This window comes from Podarcis pityusensis, assembly GCF_964106645.2.
Source record: "Podarcis pityusensis genome assembly, chromosome: 13".
Taxonomy (NCBI): Eukaryota; Metazoa; Chordata; class Lepidosauria; order Squamata; family Lacertidae; genus Podarcis; species Podarcis pityusensis.
In genome coordinates, this window is record NC_138038.1 from 11,906,040 (window position 1) to 11,923,656 (window position 17,617).

General features: G+C 47.5%; 1 long non-coding RNA gene across 7 annotated transcripts; it reads left to right on the plus strand.

The window, feature by feature from the left end:
- Positions 1 to 976: 976 nt before the first annotated feature.
- LOC308460611 lies at positions 977 to 16,795 on the plus strand. Of its 7 annotated transcripts, none has more exons than XR_013978614.1 (3): positions 977 to 1,075; positions 14,832 to 14,968; positions 15,856 to 16,795. It is a non-coding gene; the product is annotated as an uncharacterized lncRNA (long non-coding RNA). The 7 variants fall into 7 exon arrangements; XR_013978615.1 differs by lacking the exon at positions 977 to 1,075 and adding an exon at positions 13,647 to 14,327 and having other exon boundaries at positions 14,475 to 14,968; XR_013978616.1 differs by lacking the exon at positions 977 to 1,075 and adding an exon at positions 13,663 to 14,327.
- The last annotated feature ends 822 nt before the right edge of the window (positions 16,796 to 17,617 follow it).

Sequence of the window (17,617 nt, forward strand, 5' to 3'; positions counted from 1 at the left end):
CGGCACAGGAGTCCCCGCCTCCAGGGCCGGCTGAACTGGGGCAAGGCCTAGATGCTGAGGAGCCTGCACCTGTGCCAGATCCTCAGGGGCAGGCATCAGGTGAAACCATTCTGGCCCCAGAAGTGCTGGAGGACTCAGTGGCTACAGGTGAGCCTCCCCCGGGGCCCAGTAACCCTTCGGCCTCTCCTGAACTGCAGAGGCTTAGGGCAGAGAGGCGAAGGGAACTGGTCTCTCCCAGGAGGAGTGCTTGCTTTAAGGCCAGGAGAGGCGGGGCTCCTGGGGGCCGGGACCGCCCCCGGCCTTAGAAGAAGATAAAGGTCAGGCAGCCCGGTCCCAGGTTGCGGGAGCAACGTCGTTGTGGAGTACCTGCGTTTACCCAGACCTAGATCTGCACTCCCAGTGTGCCTGTTCCACGCCCGGCTTCCTGCTTCTACTCTCCGGTGTTCCTGTTCCTCGCCCGGCTGCCCGCTGCTGACCCACCAGTGTTCCTGTTCCCCGCCTGGCTTCCTGCTGCTGCTCTACCAGCGTTCCTGTTCCCCCGCCCGGCTCCCTGTTTCGGACCTTGCGTCTCATCTAGTGATCGTCTACCCTGCTAGTGACTCTGGACTGAACTTCGGCTACGGTATTAGTACCTTTCCCCCCCGGGACCAGCACAACCACCCATTGCATCTCCGCCGAAAACCACAGCCTTTTGAAGTTGCTTTGGAACATTGCTACAAGAGTTGGTGTATAAGTTACAGTCGGCGTGCTCCCCACTTTTCAAAAAACAGTATTGCCACATGAAAGCATTAAACGACAGGTGTGTGCATGAACACGCACTCCTGAAACTGCTATGTATTGCCTTGTCTTGTAAGAACGGTGGAAATGGTCTATTTTGTTTTACTCAGATGTGCCTTTTTTCACAGCATGCATTTGTAGAAGAGTTGTGCATTTGTAAAAGAAAAGAAAAGAAAATGCATCTAAAAACAATTCTGCCTTCTGCAGCTGATCTGGAGGTCCAGCGTGTGACACCGTGGGAGAACCACCTGCTTTGCTGCCTCTGCAATCAACTGCCTGAAAACCCCAAACAAAAGAGGTGGGTGGTTGTGGTTGGGTTGCGGTTCCTTTGTGCTCCTGAGCTCAACAAATATGAGAAAGTGAAACAAATGGAGGACTAGAAAATCCTAGGCCTAATCCACGCAATATGCCTGGGAGCTGAAAACTGGAGGAAGACACAAATCCCATTTGGGAAAGGTATACCAGGATGAGTGAGTCCTTCACTGCGAATCTACACAGAGAGGGTTGGGCGAATCTGTCCATTTCAGTTTCACTCAGTTTTATCATTTCTCCAATTTTAGATTCATCTCTTTACTTTCAACTTTGGTTGCAATTTTTAAAAAAGAAGTCCTCATGAAAATCCACCAGCATTTTCTGCTAATTTCTTCTAATATACAAATTCAATTCCCGTATGCAATTACCAGGAGGATACTTAAAAATACGGAACAAATGTTCTAGCTTTGCTGGGTCAAGCCAGAAATCATTTAGTTGAAGCATTCTGGGTGATATTCAACTTAAGTTTTACTCAGAGCAGACTTACTGAAATTAATGGACCTAACTTAGTCAGGTTCGTTGATTTCATAGTTTGACTATGAGCTGTGTGAAAAGGCACTTTCATTTGTCCATCCCAAATCTTCCAATTTCACTGGATGGCCCTGAGTTCCAGTATTTTGTGAGGGAGAAAAATTTCTTCCTATCTGCTTTCTCAATATTTTGTATAATTTATACACCCTCTTTCATGCCTCCCTTTACTCTTCTCCATATTTAGGGATGCAGATGGTCTAAACCACTGAGCCTTGTGGGCTTGCCAATCAGAAGGTCAGTGGTTCGAATCCCTGTGATGGAGTGAGCTCCCGTTGCTCTGTCCCAGCTCCTGCCAGCCTAGCAGTTCAAAAGCACATCAGTGCAAGTAGATAAATAGGTACCGCTGTGGCGGGAAGGTAAGTGGCGCTTCCATGCGCTCTGGCTTCCGTCACGGTGTCTCGTTGCACCAGAAGTGGTTTAGTCATGCTGGTCACATGACCCGGGAAGCTGTCTGTGGACAAACGCCGGCTTCCTCAGCCTGAAAGCGAGATGAGCGCCGCAACCCCTAGTTGCCTTTGGCTGGACTTAACTGTCCAGGGGACCTTTACCTTACCTTTCCCCCCTCTCTGTTAAAAAGCCCCAACTATTATATCATTGATTGTACAGTGGTACACCGGGTTAAGTACTTAATTCGTTCTGGAGGTCTGTTTTTAACCTGAAACTGTTCTTAACCTGAAGCACCACTTTAGCTAATGGGGCCTCCTGCCGCCGCTGTGCTGCTGCTGCACGATTTCTGTTCTCATCCTGAAGCAAAGTTCTTAACCCGAGGTAATATTTCTGGGTTAGCGGAGTCTGTAACCTGAAGCGTATGTAACCTGAAGCGTATGTAACCCAAGGTACCACTGTACAGTATATTCTATTTCAACCTCCTGGCGGAGGACTGAAACTTCTATAGGGATGGGCCAAGGATTATGGTCTCTCCTCAGGCCACAGCTGGAAGGTCTATGCCCTGTCTGACCCACACTTGGATTCCGCACAGAGACATCCACCTACACCCCTCTAACAGGGTACCCTGAATGTGCCACTGGTTTGGCTCCGCTTGATGACTAGGATTCCACCCAATGTCTTTTGCCACCAAGGTGAAGGTAAAGGGACCCCTGACCATTAGGTCCAGTCGTGGACGGCTCTGGGGTTGCAGCGCTCATCTCGCTTTATTGGCCAAGGGAGCTGAGGTACAGCTTCTGGGTCATGTGGCCAGCATGACTAAGCCACTTCTGGCGAACCAGAGCAGCGCACAGAAACGCCGTTTACCTTCCCGCCGGAGCAGTACCTATTTATCTTACTTGCACTTTGACATGCTTTCGAACTGCTAGGTTGGCAGGAGCAGGGACCAAGCAACGGGAGCTCACCCCGTCGCAGAGATTCGAACCGCCAGCCTTCTGATCGGCAAGCCCTAGGCTCTGTGGTTTAACCCACAGCACCACCTGTGTCCATTTACCACCAAATGTTGTGACATTTGCTATGAGGAAGGCAAAACTTCCAGACTGGCCAATCTGTCTGCAGGCCAATTCCTTTCTGGCTCCAAATATGACAACCGTTAGCAACCATAGCAAGGTCAGATAATACAAAGGAGGAGGAGGAGGAGGAGGACGAGGAGGAGGACGAGGAGGAGGACGAGGACGAGGAGGAGGACGAGGAGGAGGACGAGGACGAGGAGGAGGAGGAGGAGGAGGACGAGGACGAGGACGAGGACGAGGACGAGGACGAGGACGACGAGGAGGACGAGGAGGACGAGGAGGACGAGGAGGACGAGGAGGACGAGGAAAGACAGTTGAACATCCAACCCTGGAAGAAAATATGGTTAAATTTCATAAGAAGCTAATGACCTAAAAGGCAATAAAAGGTTAAACTAAACACTCATAGGAGCATGAAGGGAGGGAAGGTTTGCTCTTCTGCTAACTGCATTGAACTTGCCCAGTGCAGCCAGTTTTTATGCATTGCTGCTGGATAGAAGTGGAAACTTCCAGCCCAGCCCATCTCCAGCATCTTAAGTTTGATATGGGCTCAAATTGAACTAAACCAGACTACTACTACTACTACTACTACTACTACTACTACTAATTTATTATTTATACCCCGCCCATCTGACTGGGTTTCCCCAGCCACTCTGGGCAGCTTCAAACAAAATGTTAAAATACACTGGTCTGTTAAACATTAAATGCTTCCCTAAACAGGGCTGCCTTCAGATGTCTTCTAAAAGTCTGGTAGTTATTCTTCTCTTTGACATCTGACAGGAGGGAGTTCCACAGGGTGGGTGCCACTATCGAGAAGGCCCTGTAACTTGGCTTCTCGCAGTGAGGGAACCACCAGAAGCCCCTTGGCACTGGATCTCAGTGTCCGGGCAGAACGATGGGGGTGGAGACGCTCCTTCAAACTACTGCATAAGACCTGTCAATTAGCATTAGTTTGTCATTGTTTAAAAATGGATGCTAAATATTATGTTAAAGGTAAAGTTAAAGGGACCCCTGACCATTAGGTCCAGCCATGATCGAGCTGGGAACGAGCAACGGGAGCTCACCCCGTTGCGGGGATTCGAACCACCGACCTTCTGATCGGCAAGTCCTAGGCTCTGTGGTTTAACCCAGAGCACCGCACAGGTCCCTAAATATTATGTTACGTGTTACCAAATAAAGCTGTCTAATAGCAGTTGAATGTGTTTCTTAGATGCACAGTCATATTTTTATTAATTAATAGCAATCTATCCTGGACATAATTTAGTCTTGAGTGCAAAGAGTTTTAGTCCTTCACAGCGAGATGTTTAATAGTCCTCAGGGCGTTTGTTTTTTGTAATGTAGATTAGAAGAGGCAGTAAAAGAAAGACAGGAAGTTTTCAGAACAACAGGAAACCTCAGTCACATTTAGGGGGTCTAACGAACCCACCAGCATAGAGAAATGCAGCCAAGTTCTATCTCACGGTAACCAGGTGTTGCTATGTTGGATGTCAGGCCTCACCACAAGCTTTGCAAACCGAGCTGACACAAAAATTCAGAACTTGCTCATTGGTTATGAACAAGAATGTCTCAAACTAGAAAAAAGCAACAAGGGATCCTGTGTTAAAGCTAAAGGCTAAAGATGATGTATGGACCATGGACACTGAGGGCAATGGTTTATTATTTTATGATGCTTACTATACCATCTAAATATGTTTCAGCAACCACGAGCATATATATCACATCACCACCATGACAATATCCTGCTTCCCTCTCTCTGTTCCCTTTTGTATCATGTCTTTTTAGATTGTAAAACTGTGGACAGGGATCGTCTTGTTTTTATTGATAATTAAGACATGCCGGGAGTCTTTTTGGCTGAAGACAGAGTAGGGTACAGATGCCTTGATTTAACACTTAAATGAATAACTATAGGAAAAACAGGGACACGGGTGGTGCTGTGGGTTAAACCACAGAGCCTAGGACTTGCCGATCAGAAGGTCGGTGGTTTGAATCCCTGCGATGGGATGAGCTCCCGTTGCTCGGTCCCTGCTCCTGCCAACCTAGCAGTTCAAAAGCACGTCAAAGTGCAAGTACATAAATACGTACTGCTCCGGCGGGAAGGTAAACAGCGTCTCTGTGCGCTGCTCTGGTTCGCCAGAAGTGGCTTGGTCATGCTGGCCACATGACCCGGAAGCTGTACGCCGGCTCCCTCGGCCAATAAAGCGAGATGAGCACCACAACCCCAGAGTCTGTCACAACTGGACCTAATGGTCAGGGGTCCCTTTACCCTCTACCTTTAGGAAAAACAACAGCTCACATTTTCACAATAGGAGAAAGCAGGCAGCAGAATCATGCACGGCTTATTGGCTTATTCGAAGCAATAACTGTGTATATAGGCAGTGAATGTGATGTCAGTCACAGAAAAAGAGAGCACGAAAAGCTGGATGTGCTGTTAGTACAACATCTGAACTAGCAGGGTCTAGATTAGCATGACTCTGCCTGCCTCCAGAGGGTCTCCCTAGCCACTTTACTCTGTGCCCCTCTCTTTGTAGCTAGCATATCTTCTATACAGTGGTACCTCGGGTTAAGTACTTAATTCATTCCGGAGGTCCGTTCTTAACCTGAAACTGTTCTTAACCGGAAGCACCACTTTAGCTAATGGGGCCTCCCACTGCCGCCGTGCCACCGGAGCATGATTTTTGTTCTCATCCTGAAGCAAAGTTCTTAACCTGAGGTACTATTTCTGGGTTAGCGGAGTCTGTAACCTGAAGCGTATGTAACCTGAAGCGTCTGTAACCCAAGGTACCACTGTATATGGAATCTTCCATTATATGCAGCATCCGCAATTCAATGCAGCTGGTTTGATGAAAGATACATGGCATGACCCATCCCTTCCCAAGTGCCTGGAGTTGGGCATGGAGAAGGGAATTCTCACGGGACTCAATGGAGCCTTTTAATGTGCCCCGTCTTAGCTGGGTGCAGACAGGTGCTGGTAAAGCGTGATGTGCGTCTGATCTTTACTGATAGCAGGTGGTCTGTCAATATATTCCTGGCAAAAAAGCCACTCGTTTTCAGAGCGCAAGCTGGCTAGAGGGGAGGTGTGTTTATACACACACAAAATAAATTGCTTCTCTTTAGTGAAACCATGACTCTTGTGATTCAGAATACCTCCCTTTTCCCCCCTTTCTAGTGTTCAAAAGAAAACCCTTGCAGAAACTGATTCCACAATCCTTTCCATCTTTGAGATTGTAATTATCTGTCTGGGAATAAATGAAATAAATAAGGGCCATAATGAACGTGACATGTGAGACCTGTGGTGGATATTTTGGCTTTAAAAAAGCCAAAACCAAAAACCCTGAACATGTAAAGCAGGGAGAGGAGGGAAGGCTCTCGACTTTCCATGAAAACAGCAGCTTGTGCAAGAGGGTGCTTAATATGATGCCTGCGCCTTTTTTTCCTTTTTTTTTTTTTTTTGAGCCCATCATTCCTTCAAGCTACTGTGTGCCCTGCAGCAGGAAAAAAAGAAATTGTTATTTAGGGGATTTGAATTTAATTCCAAATTATATACCAGAAACGTGGGAGATTACAAGGGGTCAAAAAAGTGGATGTACCGTGCCATAAAAAAATATGTACCGTGCCATATTAGAAGCAAAAAAATTTGTTCTGATGAACTGGAAGAGCCGCAAAAAGATTCCATTGAGCACATGGATTGACAATATGGACAGACTAGCCACATATGAACGAATTGCATGTTGACGCAAATTAAGAATGGATAAATATGAAGAAATCTGGAAGGAATATTTAAGCGATAAGGCGGACGGTGGTGGGAAGTAGGGGGCTGAGAGGTGGGGAAATATTGTTTAAAAGGTGTAGTCATAGGTATATCAGTACTCAAATCTGTAATGTTAAATTGTATTATTAGTGTTACTGTGGTTTTTTTGTATGTGTTTTTTGTGGTTGTTGTTGTTATTGAAAAAAATGATTAAATAAATTTTTAAAAAGGGAAAAAAAGACCCCACACATCACACTCAGGTACCACAATGGTGCCTGTGTCTTTCCACTACCCAATTCATAGCATTGGGTGGAGGTGGTGAATCTAGAAAATGGCATGGACCTAGTGTGGGAAAGGTTATCCTTGCTGTCTGACAACAACGTGTGGGATCCTATCCCCACCCCCCGGCATGGCTGCTTTAACTCCCCTCCTCCAAAGTCAAAGATGGATCTCCTGCATCTCTTATGGACCCAAAGTCCCGTTGAACTCTGCAAGGTTCAATTTTGAGTAAACATGCACAGGATTGAGGGTTATAAAAAGGAGAGTTTACTGCCATCTGTGGGCATGAAGCAGTAGTGCGCAGGACATAAATCACATGTAAGGGGTTCTCAATGTGCTGCCCATTTTGTAGAGGATTATCATGGATCTTGAAGAGGACAGTGCCTCTCTCCCACCCCTGGTCATTAGTGCTATAAAGGGCAGTCCATAGCTTATTTTGCAGTGCAAGGTCATAGAAACTTCAGTTTGTTCTTTATTAATGTTGTTTAGTTGTTTAGTCATGTCCAACTCTTCGTGACCCCGTGGACCAGAGCACGCCAGGCACTCCTGCCTTCCACTGCCTCCCGCAGTTTGGTCAAACTCATGTTCGTAGGTTTGAGAACACTGTCCAACCATCTCATCCCCTCTCGGCCCCTTCCCCTTGTGCCCTCCATCTTTCCCAACATCAGGGTCTTTTCCAGGGAGTCTTCTCATGAGGTGGTCAAAGTATTGGAGCCTCAGCTTCAGGATCTGTCCTTCCAGTGAGCACTCAGGGCTGATTTCCTTCAGAATGGATCGGTTTGATCTTCTTGCAGTCCATGGGACTCTCAAGAGTCTCCTCCAGCATTATTATTATTATTACTATTATTATTATTATTATTATTATTATCATCATCATCATCATCATCTTATTTATGATTTTCAGTTTTATACATTTCAATAATTTTACAATCATTTTAACATTTCAAAACTTGACTTCCTTCCCCCTCTTTCTGCAGTTCCTTAAATTTATTTTTTATATTTTCTGCATATTCCACATTAACTTAATTTACTCATTTATTCATCTACTTTAAATATATACTCTTATAAAACTGCAGGTTATTACAATAATCCTGCCAATGTCCTTATCTGTTTACAGTTTATTTGTAAATATTCAATAAACCATTTCCATTCTTTTATCTTGATTTCTTATTTTTCCGGTAAGTTTCACCATTTCTGCATATTCCATAAGTTTTTGTATCCATTCTTCCTTTGCTGGGACTTTTTCTTCTTTCCATTTTTGGACAAGTAATGCCTAGAAATTTCCGTTTCTTGTTGAGGTTGCTCATTCTGCTGTTTTGAGCTTTCCTGGGAAAGAGGAACTGGGAGCTAACCATTGCCTTCGGGTGCATCTGGGGCATTGATAGTGATGTAAAAATTGGGGTTTGGCTTTTGCTGCCCAACTCCCCATGGGACTCTGAGTCCCCTATGTCCATGACAGGTCAGAGAAAAATGGATGGAGGAAGGTTCCAGTGGAAAGCAAGGCAGATCTTTATTTTTCTGTTGCAACAGAATTCCCTCTCCTCCTTACAAGGAGCGAGAGACCCTGAACCAAAGTGTGCAGGAACCTTTAAAGACTTCTGGCATTGCTCAACCCCCTTAGCCAAAGACCACCCCAAAATCATCATACATACATCATAGGAGGCAATCTACAGCAGAAATCCTGCCTGCCAGGATACCTGATAATAGTTGCTGATTGCATTACCTGGGCAGCCTAGCCATTCTTTTTCTTTTTAAGCGTTTATTAATTTTCCAATAAGAACATCCAATTAACATATCAAATCAAATCCAATAAAAAACTAAAATTAAAAAAGTCCAATTGTCTTCCAAATTGTATTCTTAATTTTTATGACTCCCCACGGTCTGAATTCCAAAGCGTTTTCTACATCATAGTCCTGCGTCTTATCATAGATGTTTTCATAATTCCATATCATGATTTTATCCTCCACGTTTGTCTCTGGCTCTGTGACCCTCAATCATGTCGGAAGGCGAATGCTTTTTTCCCATCTTGCCAGTGTGTTGTACTCTTTCAACTGTTTTTGTTCTTCGATTGCTTCATCTAATTGCCTCCATTCCAGGCTTCTGTCCAGCTCTTTAAAGATTATTATTTTGGCAACTCCCAAATCGTTAGTCTTTCCCATCCAGCTGTTATCAGAGAAACAGAAGAAAACCTTCTTCAAAGCTTGTTGATTTATTCTTAAGCAAACTGCTTGTTATGTAGCCATATATCAGAGATGATGATCAATTAGTCTTTGGAATCCACCGAGTCCCCCCTCCGGGCCCTGGAGGGGAGCTGCCAGACATCCATTTAGCCTTTTCTCTCCCTCATAATGAAAAAATTCTTTTTGCAAGCAGTTGCATATTTAATATTGTCTCCAATCTTTATAACCAGCCATCGGTTAGCTCCTGTTTCTCTTAATCAGGGAGATATTTCAGATATTCCGTAACTGTGTAGTGGGTAGGTATCATTTTGTTCTTTGTTTTCGTCTTTAACAGGCATTTCAAATCTTAAAAGAAAAGCGGCTGCGAATAAGTCCCAATTATATATAAAAGTCCATCTGGGCTCACTTTTTAAAAAGCAATTTGGGTTCTTAATGAGGCTTGGCATGCAAAACCAATTGTTAATGTTAGAAGAAGAAAAAAAACATACAAAGCCCCTCCGGATTCCAAACATCATGATGTGGATCTCTTTGAAGTTCGATCTTTTACACCAAAGACTGTACAACATGTAGGTTTTTCCCCAGCTTCGTCAGTTCAGAGCGTGTCTGTTTGTTTTTCAAATCTTTATATTTTCCCAAACAGATGCGTCCGGCTATGGGGTGGCATCGCAGGAGTGTCAGTCGTCCCTTGCTCTGTGACCCAGTGCCCCTGCCGTCTGCCACATTGGCAATCTGGGGCAAACTGCAGGTCGTCGAGACAGTCCTCCCCTGCCCTGGGGCCTTGCCGTGTTGCTCCAAAGAAACTTGAAGGCTGTATTAAAAAAGGTAAAGGCAAAGGACCCCTGGACGGTTAAGTCCAGTCAAAGGCGACTAAGGGGTTGCGGCGCTCATCTCGCTTTCAGGCTGATGGAGCCGGCGTTCATCCACAGACAGCTTTCCAAGTCATGTGGCCAGCATGACTAAACCGCTTCTGGCTCAACAGGACACCGTGATGGAAACCAGAGTGCACAGAAATGCCATTTACCTACCTGCCGCAGCGGTACCTATTTATCTACTTGCACTGGCATGCTTTCGAACTGCTAGGTTGGCAGGAGCTGGGACAGAGCAACAGGAGCTCATCCCATCACAGGGATTCGAACCGCCGACCTTCCAATTGGCAAGCCCAAGAGGCTCATCGGTTTAGACCACAGCACCACAGTTCAGTCTTCTTCAGACCTTGGCAGCCTGTGGGGCAACACAGAAGCCTTGCACTATGTTGCTCCAATGAAAGTGGTTGGTGTCAGGTGTTCTGTATGTTTGTTCGTTCCTTAGCGTCTCCTGCTCTGAGCTGGAATCTGCAATACAAGGTGGACCAGGCTTCTAAAACCTGCACTGTGATTCGTTGCCTGGCGCAAAGCAGCCAATCGTGCACAAGGTGGGTGTTGCCAGGGGGCTGGCTGAACTGTATATAAACCAGACCCTTTCTCTTGTCTCCGCAGTCTGCTCCAGAGGCCTCCATAAAGCCTTGAAGCTCAATCACTGCCAGGGCTGTCTTTAGCATATGCGCCTCCGGGGTGCAGAGATCTGCCAGTGCCCCCAAATTTAGCGTAGTTGAGTCTGACAAGCGCCGCCATGGATCATCATCTGGGGGGGAAAGCCAGCAGAGGCTGGCTTTGCTCAGCAACGCACCATCGAGGACTGCCAAGAGAAAACACTTGAAAACCAGCCGACTCCACGCATGTTAGGAGTGCAATGCGCTGGTTTTGATTTTGTTAGCGTCCCCTCCCCCTGGAGATCTGAGCCTACAGCGTTCCATTGCTGCGCTCGGAAGGTCCACTGATTATCCTTGAGGAAGAAGAGACCTGTGTGTTATGTACTGAAGTTCTCACCCTGGGCCAGCAGGGGGATACTTTTCACTCAGGTCCACATATGCAAATAAGGGATCAAAAGTGACATTCAGTGATTGGATAGCTACAGAAAATGGTTACTGTTGCATTCTAGTGGAGCTCTATATAAGCAGGCTGGCTGAACCCTTCAGTTCAGTTCTGTTCTGGCCTGTGAATAAACAAGAGCTTTTTGAAGAATCACTGTGTCATCTGATATGTTCACCCACAACTTAACACTGTGGGTGAGGGGAGCCAAGCTGGGCCCCTTTACGGCTGGAGGCGCCACCATGAAGCTGGAGATCTTCGCCTCTTACGAGGACAAGCTCAGTAGTGATCAGGAAAGCAGCAGTGTGTCATCGCTGCTGCCTGGCGACAGTGAACTGGGCTTCAACAGCGATTGCGCCGCCCTCAGTCTGGCCAGTGGCATCGGGGCCTCTCTGCAGCAAGGCTCGGAGCATTCGCCCAGCAACACAAAAACAGCACTGGGGAAGCCTTGCACGCGTCGCCCGAAGCCTCCCTACTTGTACATCGTGCTGATCACCATGGCAATCCGGGACTCCGCCGGGGGGCACCTGACTGGCTGAAATCAACAACTACCTGATGGGCTGCTTCCCCTTCTTCTGCGGCACCTACACAGGCTGGCGCAACTCCAACTCCGTTGCTCAGTCCCTGCTCCTGCCAACCTAGCAGTTCGAAAGCACGTCAAAGTGCAAGTAGATAAATAGGCACCACTCTGCCGGGAAGGTAAACAGCGTTTCCGTGCGCTGCTCTGGTTCGCCAGAAGCGGCTTAGTCATGCTGGCCACATGACCCGGAAGTTGTACGCCAGCTCCCTCGGCCAATAAAGCGAGATGAGCGCCGCAACCCCAGAGTCGGTCACGACTGGACCTAATGGTCAGGGGTCCCTTTACCTTTACCTGGCTTTTGCTCCGACATGGATGTGAGAGGCAGGGAGACGCTGGGTGCAAAAGCACTTCACCTCTCTGTAACCCTCCAATGCCGCCATTAAGAGCAGCGGTTCTTCTGCTCGTTAAGAGATTAATTGGGATTAATGCACAGACACATGCTGTTAATGATGGGACAAGATTAAGGACCGCCAAATCAAAACAGCTACAAGGTCGTACAGATTTAAATTGGAAAGATGACTTCATTCAAGCAACAAGATGGTATGTGTTGGGGGGGGGAGCCAATCACTTCATTATAAATCCTTACTTACATAAATGACTCGGCAAACCCCTCAAGAATGCCAAAAACTTTGTTCTTTAAAGCAAGTGAAGAAGAAAGGAGATGGGAGTACAGATATGGATTATAATGAGAAACTGGACTGTGTGAGGAAAATATTGTTTGGAATAATTATAAAAATGACTTGGAGCCTCTGCGGAGTTAATTTCTCACTTGATTGAGGGGAGGAGGGACTGAACTTTGAAGACATGTCATAGCTCTGGCAGGACACTAGATCATTCTTCTATAGATAATTATAATTGTTTTGATGGGACGTGGAGGGGAGAATTTGGAGGCCTGCCAAGGCTTTGGCAGGTCGTTGGGTGACTCCCTGCCTGAAATCAAAAGTGGAATTTTACAGCTGCAATCAGAAGAGTTGAGAACAAAGACAGAGATTTCTCCAGAGTAACTTCGAGTCAACAAACTGTAAGGCACAAAAGGATCAGGCATAACTAATAGGAACATAATATTTGATAAAGAATTAGAGGAACAATTGGTGGAAATTAAAACCTCACACAGGAAGAAGAAAGGAGAACTTCACTTGCGAATTTACAAATGATTATATGTGTTAATGCGAATTGAAGTTACCGTATTTTTCGCACCATAGGACGCACCGGACAATAGGATGCACTTTGTTTTAGAGGGGGGAGAACAAGAAAAAAAAATTCTCCCCCTCTCTGCCCAGCGCCCCTTCAGCGAAGTGGCAGGAGGCGCTGGGCAGAGAGGGAGAGAACTTTCCCCCTCTTGTTTTCCCGCTCTAAAACAAGGTGCCGTTTAAGGTACGTTCAGGCGGCTACCTTGGAAGCCTGGAGAGCGAGAGGGGTCGGTGTGCACTGACCCCTCTCGCTCTCCAGGCTTCAGGTTCCTTTCGACCTGCTCTTTGGGGCTGGCGGGGGGAAGCAGTGCAAAGGGGCGCAGCAGAGAGGCTGCTGCCATAGCTGCGCGTCACCTCTCCAGCCGGGAGAGGGTCGCGGGGCTATGGCTTCTTTAGCCCCGCGCGCGCTCTCCCGGCTGGAGAAGTGACGCGCGGCTATGGCAGGAGCCTCAATAGCCGCGCGTCACCTCTCCAGCCGAGAGAGGGCTGCGGGGGGCTTCTTTAGCCCCGCGCGCGCTCTCCCGGCTGGAGAGGTGACACGGGGCTGTAGAGGCTCCTGCCATAGCCGCGCGTCACCTCTCCAGCCGGGAGAGGGTCACGGAGGGCTGCTTTAGCCCCACGTGCGCTCTCCCAGCTGGAGAGGTGACACGGGGCTTTAGAGGCTCCTGCCATAGCCGCGCGTCACCTCTCCAGCCGGGAGAGGGTCGCGGGGCTATGGCGTCTTCGCTCCATAGGACGCACACACATTTTCCCTTCATTTTTGAAGGGGAAAAAGTGCGTCCTATAGAGCGAAAAATATGGTAATAATTGTAGCTGTGATATAAGGTATGTAGGGCTGTTGAAGAGGATGCACCTATGGTGGAGGATATTGTGTCTCTGGGAAATTCCATAGGCTTAGAAGTGAGTGGTGATGATAAGGAGTTAGTGGAGGAGCACAAGACTGAGCTCATCACAGAAGAACTTCAAAACTTTCTGATAGAGCAGCGACAGATGGCAACTGAGGAAATATTTTCAAAGGAGGAGAGGAGCAGAGAGAGTGTATCTACTGTAGTGATCAAAGAAATGTTTGCAAATGGGCCGAAGTGCAAACTTTTGTCGAAAAATATCACCCCGATAAAGCTGCTGTAAGTCATGCCACTAACACTTTCAATGATAACGCTATGTCTCACTTCAGACAAATTTTAAAACATTGGCAAAAGCAAGTCTCAATTGAAAAAACTTTGGTGAGGAAAAGATCCAGCGGGTCTGAACCAGGTGTCAGTGGTGTAAAAAAAAAGCAAGAGAAGGAATGGCAGGAGAGGAGTCACCGATTGAGATTTTGGAAGAGGACCCCGACCCCCCATCCAAACAATGACTGTCATCAGTGCAGGTAAGAAAAAGGCACATTTTCAATTTTTTAAATCAACAAAAATACTGTTTTATTGATTTTACAGTACACTACATTGTTCATTGCTTTCATTTTATGGCTCAACGGTCTCGTTAGATGCTAAAATTCATGTTAAATTTCTGTTTTAAGGGTTGTTTTTAATTGTCTGGAACGGATTAATCCATTTTACATTACTTTCTATGGGAAAGTGCACCTTGGTTTTGGAACGCTTTGGTTTTGGAACGTGCTTCTGGAACGGATTGAGTTTGAGAACCAAAGTACCACTGCAATTTTCTTGGCTTACCTATCTTGGGTTACTTGGACTGACCCCGGACTGCGTTTCCTCATCTTTGGACTTAGGACTTCGTTGTGTGGATTGGCTTCTGGACTTGGAGATTTGTCTTGGCACACTATCTACCATGTAGGCCAGTGGAGCAGGGCAGAAGTGTGTGGCATCCTAGTTCAGGGCAAAGAAATGCAGGAAAGTGACTTGCACCTCTCTTCCAGCAACATCTGACCAGCCTGTTGCACACCATCCTTGGGATGGAGGAATACAAGGCAGATGTGCGCCATCACTTCCCACAGCTGCTGATAGCTCTCCTGGAGACGATTTCCAACTTCCTCTACGACCAGGAATTCCTCAAGTGAGTAGTGTGTCACAAAGGGGCCAATGGAATCCTTTCTCCTTCGACCTCTGGGGGTTTCCATTTCAGCCTGGTTTTCCAAAGGAGACTGCCCATCAGGTGGCTACCAGGGAGCAAGGATGGGGATGGAATTTGATCCTGTTTGCATGTCAAGGCAGATCTGCATGATTCACCATTTCTGGAAAAGTTACCGTATTTTTTGCTCTATAAGACGCACCTTTTCCCTCCTAAAAAGTAAGGGAAAATGTGTGTGCATCTTATGGAGCGGCTAAGCCCAAAGCTAGAACAGCGAGATGGAGCGCTGCGCAGTGCTCCCTCTAGCTATTCTGGCTTTTGGATAGCCCCCGCGAAGCCTCCGTAGGGCAGCGGGACGAAGGCTCCTCGCTGCCCTGCGGAGGCTTCGTGCGGCTCTTGTGGGAAGTGGGGGGAAGGGACAGAGGGCAGCTTACCTGCGCGCAGCCTCTTCCAGGCAGGGGGAGCCTTCATCCCGCTGCCCGGGAGAGGCTTCAGCGGCTATCCCAGAAGCCACAACAGCAAGAGGCTATCCCAGAAGCCAGATCCCTCTTGCTGTTCTGGCTTCTGGGATTCAGAATCCCCCCCCCCCTTGTTTCCTCCCCCCCAGACTAGGTGCGTCTTATCGTCTGGTGCGTCCTATAGAGCAAAAAATATGGTAACTTCTGGGGTAGCCTCGTAAATGTGGTTTTCCAGTTTGGTTCTTGGTTCTCTGGCTTACAATAATCAAATACCAAACAGTACAGAAAACAAGGATCTTTTGATGCTATCCTGCTCAGAGCAGCTGTTGGGTCCCCTGCCCCAAAAAAGATCCCTGATCCCCAAAGCCTGTGGCAATGACCTTCCTGGTAATACTGGCCTTGCTTTGGTTACAGAGGGGCTAAGGAGCTTCTCCATCTCCTTCTCGGCACCACTGGAGAGCAACCAGAGATGGCCATTGTAGACCAGCTTTTCAGATGGAGACCTTCAGCCAGGGGTTTTCTGCCATGGTGAAGTAAGAGGAAGAACACCGTGAGCTCCCAATGGTATGGCAAACGGAGCTCAAGGCATGGGATAGGACTGTGCCCCTGTCTGCTTTCTGTGGTGTCTTCCCCTTCCTTAGTAAGATCTAGTTCTCCATTTCCAGGCTCTCGGAAAGTGATGCTGGCTATGGAACCCTCCCATGGTGGAAAACATCACCGCTGCTCTCAACAACAAAGATGTTGCCAGAATGCCACAAGAAGAAGCAGCCATCTGCAGCGAGGTGAGGGGGATTGGCGCAGGATGGGTGGAGCAGGGAGACCCCGGCTTGGTTTCTGCAGAGTGTTTGGCTTTGTGTCCACCCCAGAGGGAAGTGTCCTCCCACTAACAGCAAAGAGTCCCCCAAAGCCAAATTCTGCATCTCTTCTGCCACAGGTTTCCAGACTGCAATCCTGCTTACTATAAGACTTGATTCCCACACATGTAAAATCTAAAATGAGGCTATGCCTTGACAGAAGCCAGGGTAACATATGCCTGTAAACTCCGCTTTTGTGGGTTCCCAGCGACCAATGTTCTCCTCACCTAGTGAAGCTGTATTAAACACCACAATTCATTTGTTTTAGCATTTTATCCTCTGTAGGTTTTTAAGTAGGGACGTGGGTGGCGCTGTGGGTTAAACCACAGAGCCTAGGACTTGCTGATCAGAAGGACAGCAGTTCGAATCCCCGCGATGGGGTGAGCTCCCGTCCTCGGTCCCTGCTCCTGCCAACATAGCAGTTCGAAAGCACATCAAAGTGCAAGTAGATAAATAGGTACTGCTCTGGCAGGAAGGTAAACGGTGTTTCCGTGCACTACAGTGGTGCCCCGCAAGACGAATGCCTCGCAAGACGGAAAACCCGCTAGACGAAAGGGTTTTCCGTTTTGGAGGTGCTTCGCAAAACGAATTTCCTATGTGCCTGCTTCGCAAGACGAAAATGTCTTGCGACTTCCTGCGGGGTTTTTTTCCTTTCCCCCCCCTTTTTCCCAAGCCGCTAAACCGCTTATCAGCTGATGGCTAAGCCGCTTATCAGCTGATCTTTAAGCTGCTTAACAGCTGATGCTAAGCTGCTTATCAGCTGATCGTTAAGCCGCTTAACAGCTGATGCTAAGCCGCTTATCAGCTGATCCTTAAGCCGCTTAACAGCTGATGCTAAGCCGCTTATCAGCTGATCGTTAAGCCGCTTATCAGCTGATCTTTAAGCCGGCTAAGCCGCTAATACTGTAGCGCTAAGCCGCTAAACCTCTAATGGGCTTGCTTCGCAAGACGAAAAAACCCGCAAGACGAAGAGACTCGCGGAACGGATTCTTTTCGTCTTGCGAGGCACCACTGTACTCTGGTTTGCCAGAAGCAGCTTAGTCATGCTGGCCACATGACCCGGAAGCTGTACGCCGGCTCCCTCGGCCAGTAAAGCTAGATGAGCGCCGCAACCCCAGAGTCGGTCACAACTGGACCTAATGGTCAAGGGTCCCTTTACCTTTACCCTTTTACCCAGAGTTGTTGAGCTTTCTTTAGGGGGAACTGTTGCCGAAAATCGCTCACCCACAGGACCAATGAGTGTGTACAACAAGCCAAAAATAACACAGCCAATAGCCACTGACAATCTCCAGCTAGCGGCAGCAACCGATCCCACTACCCAT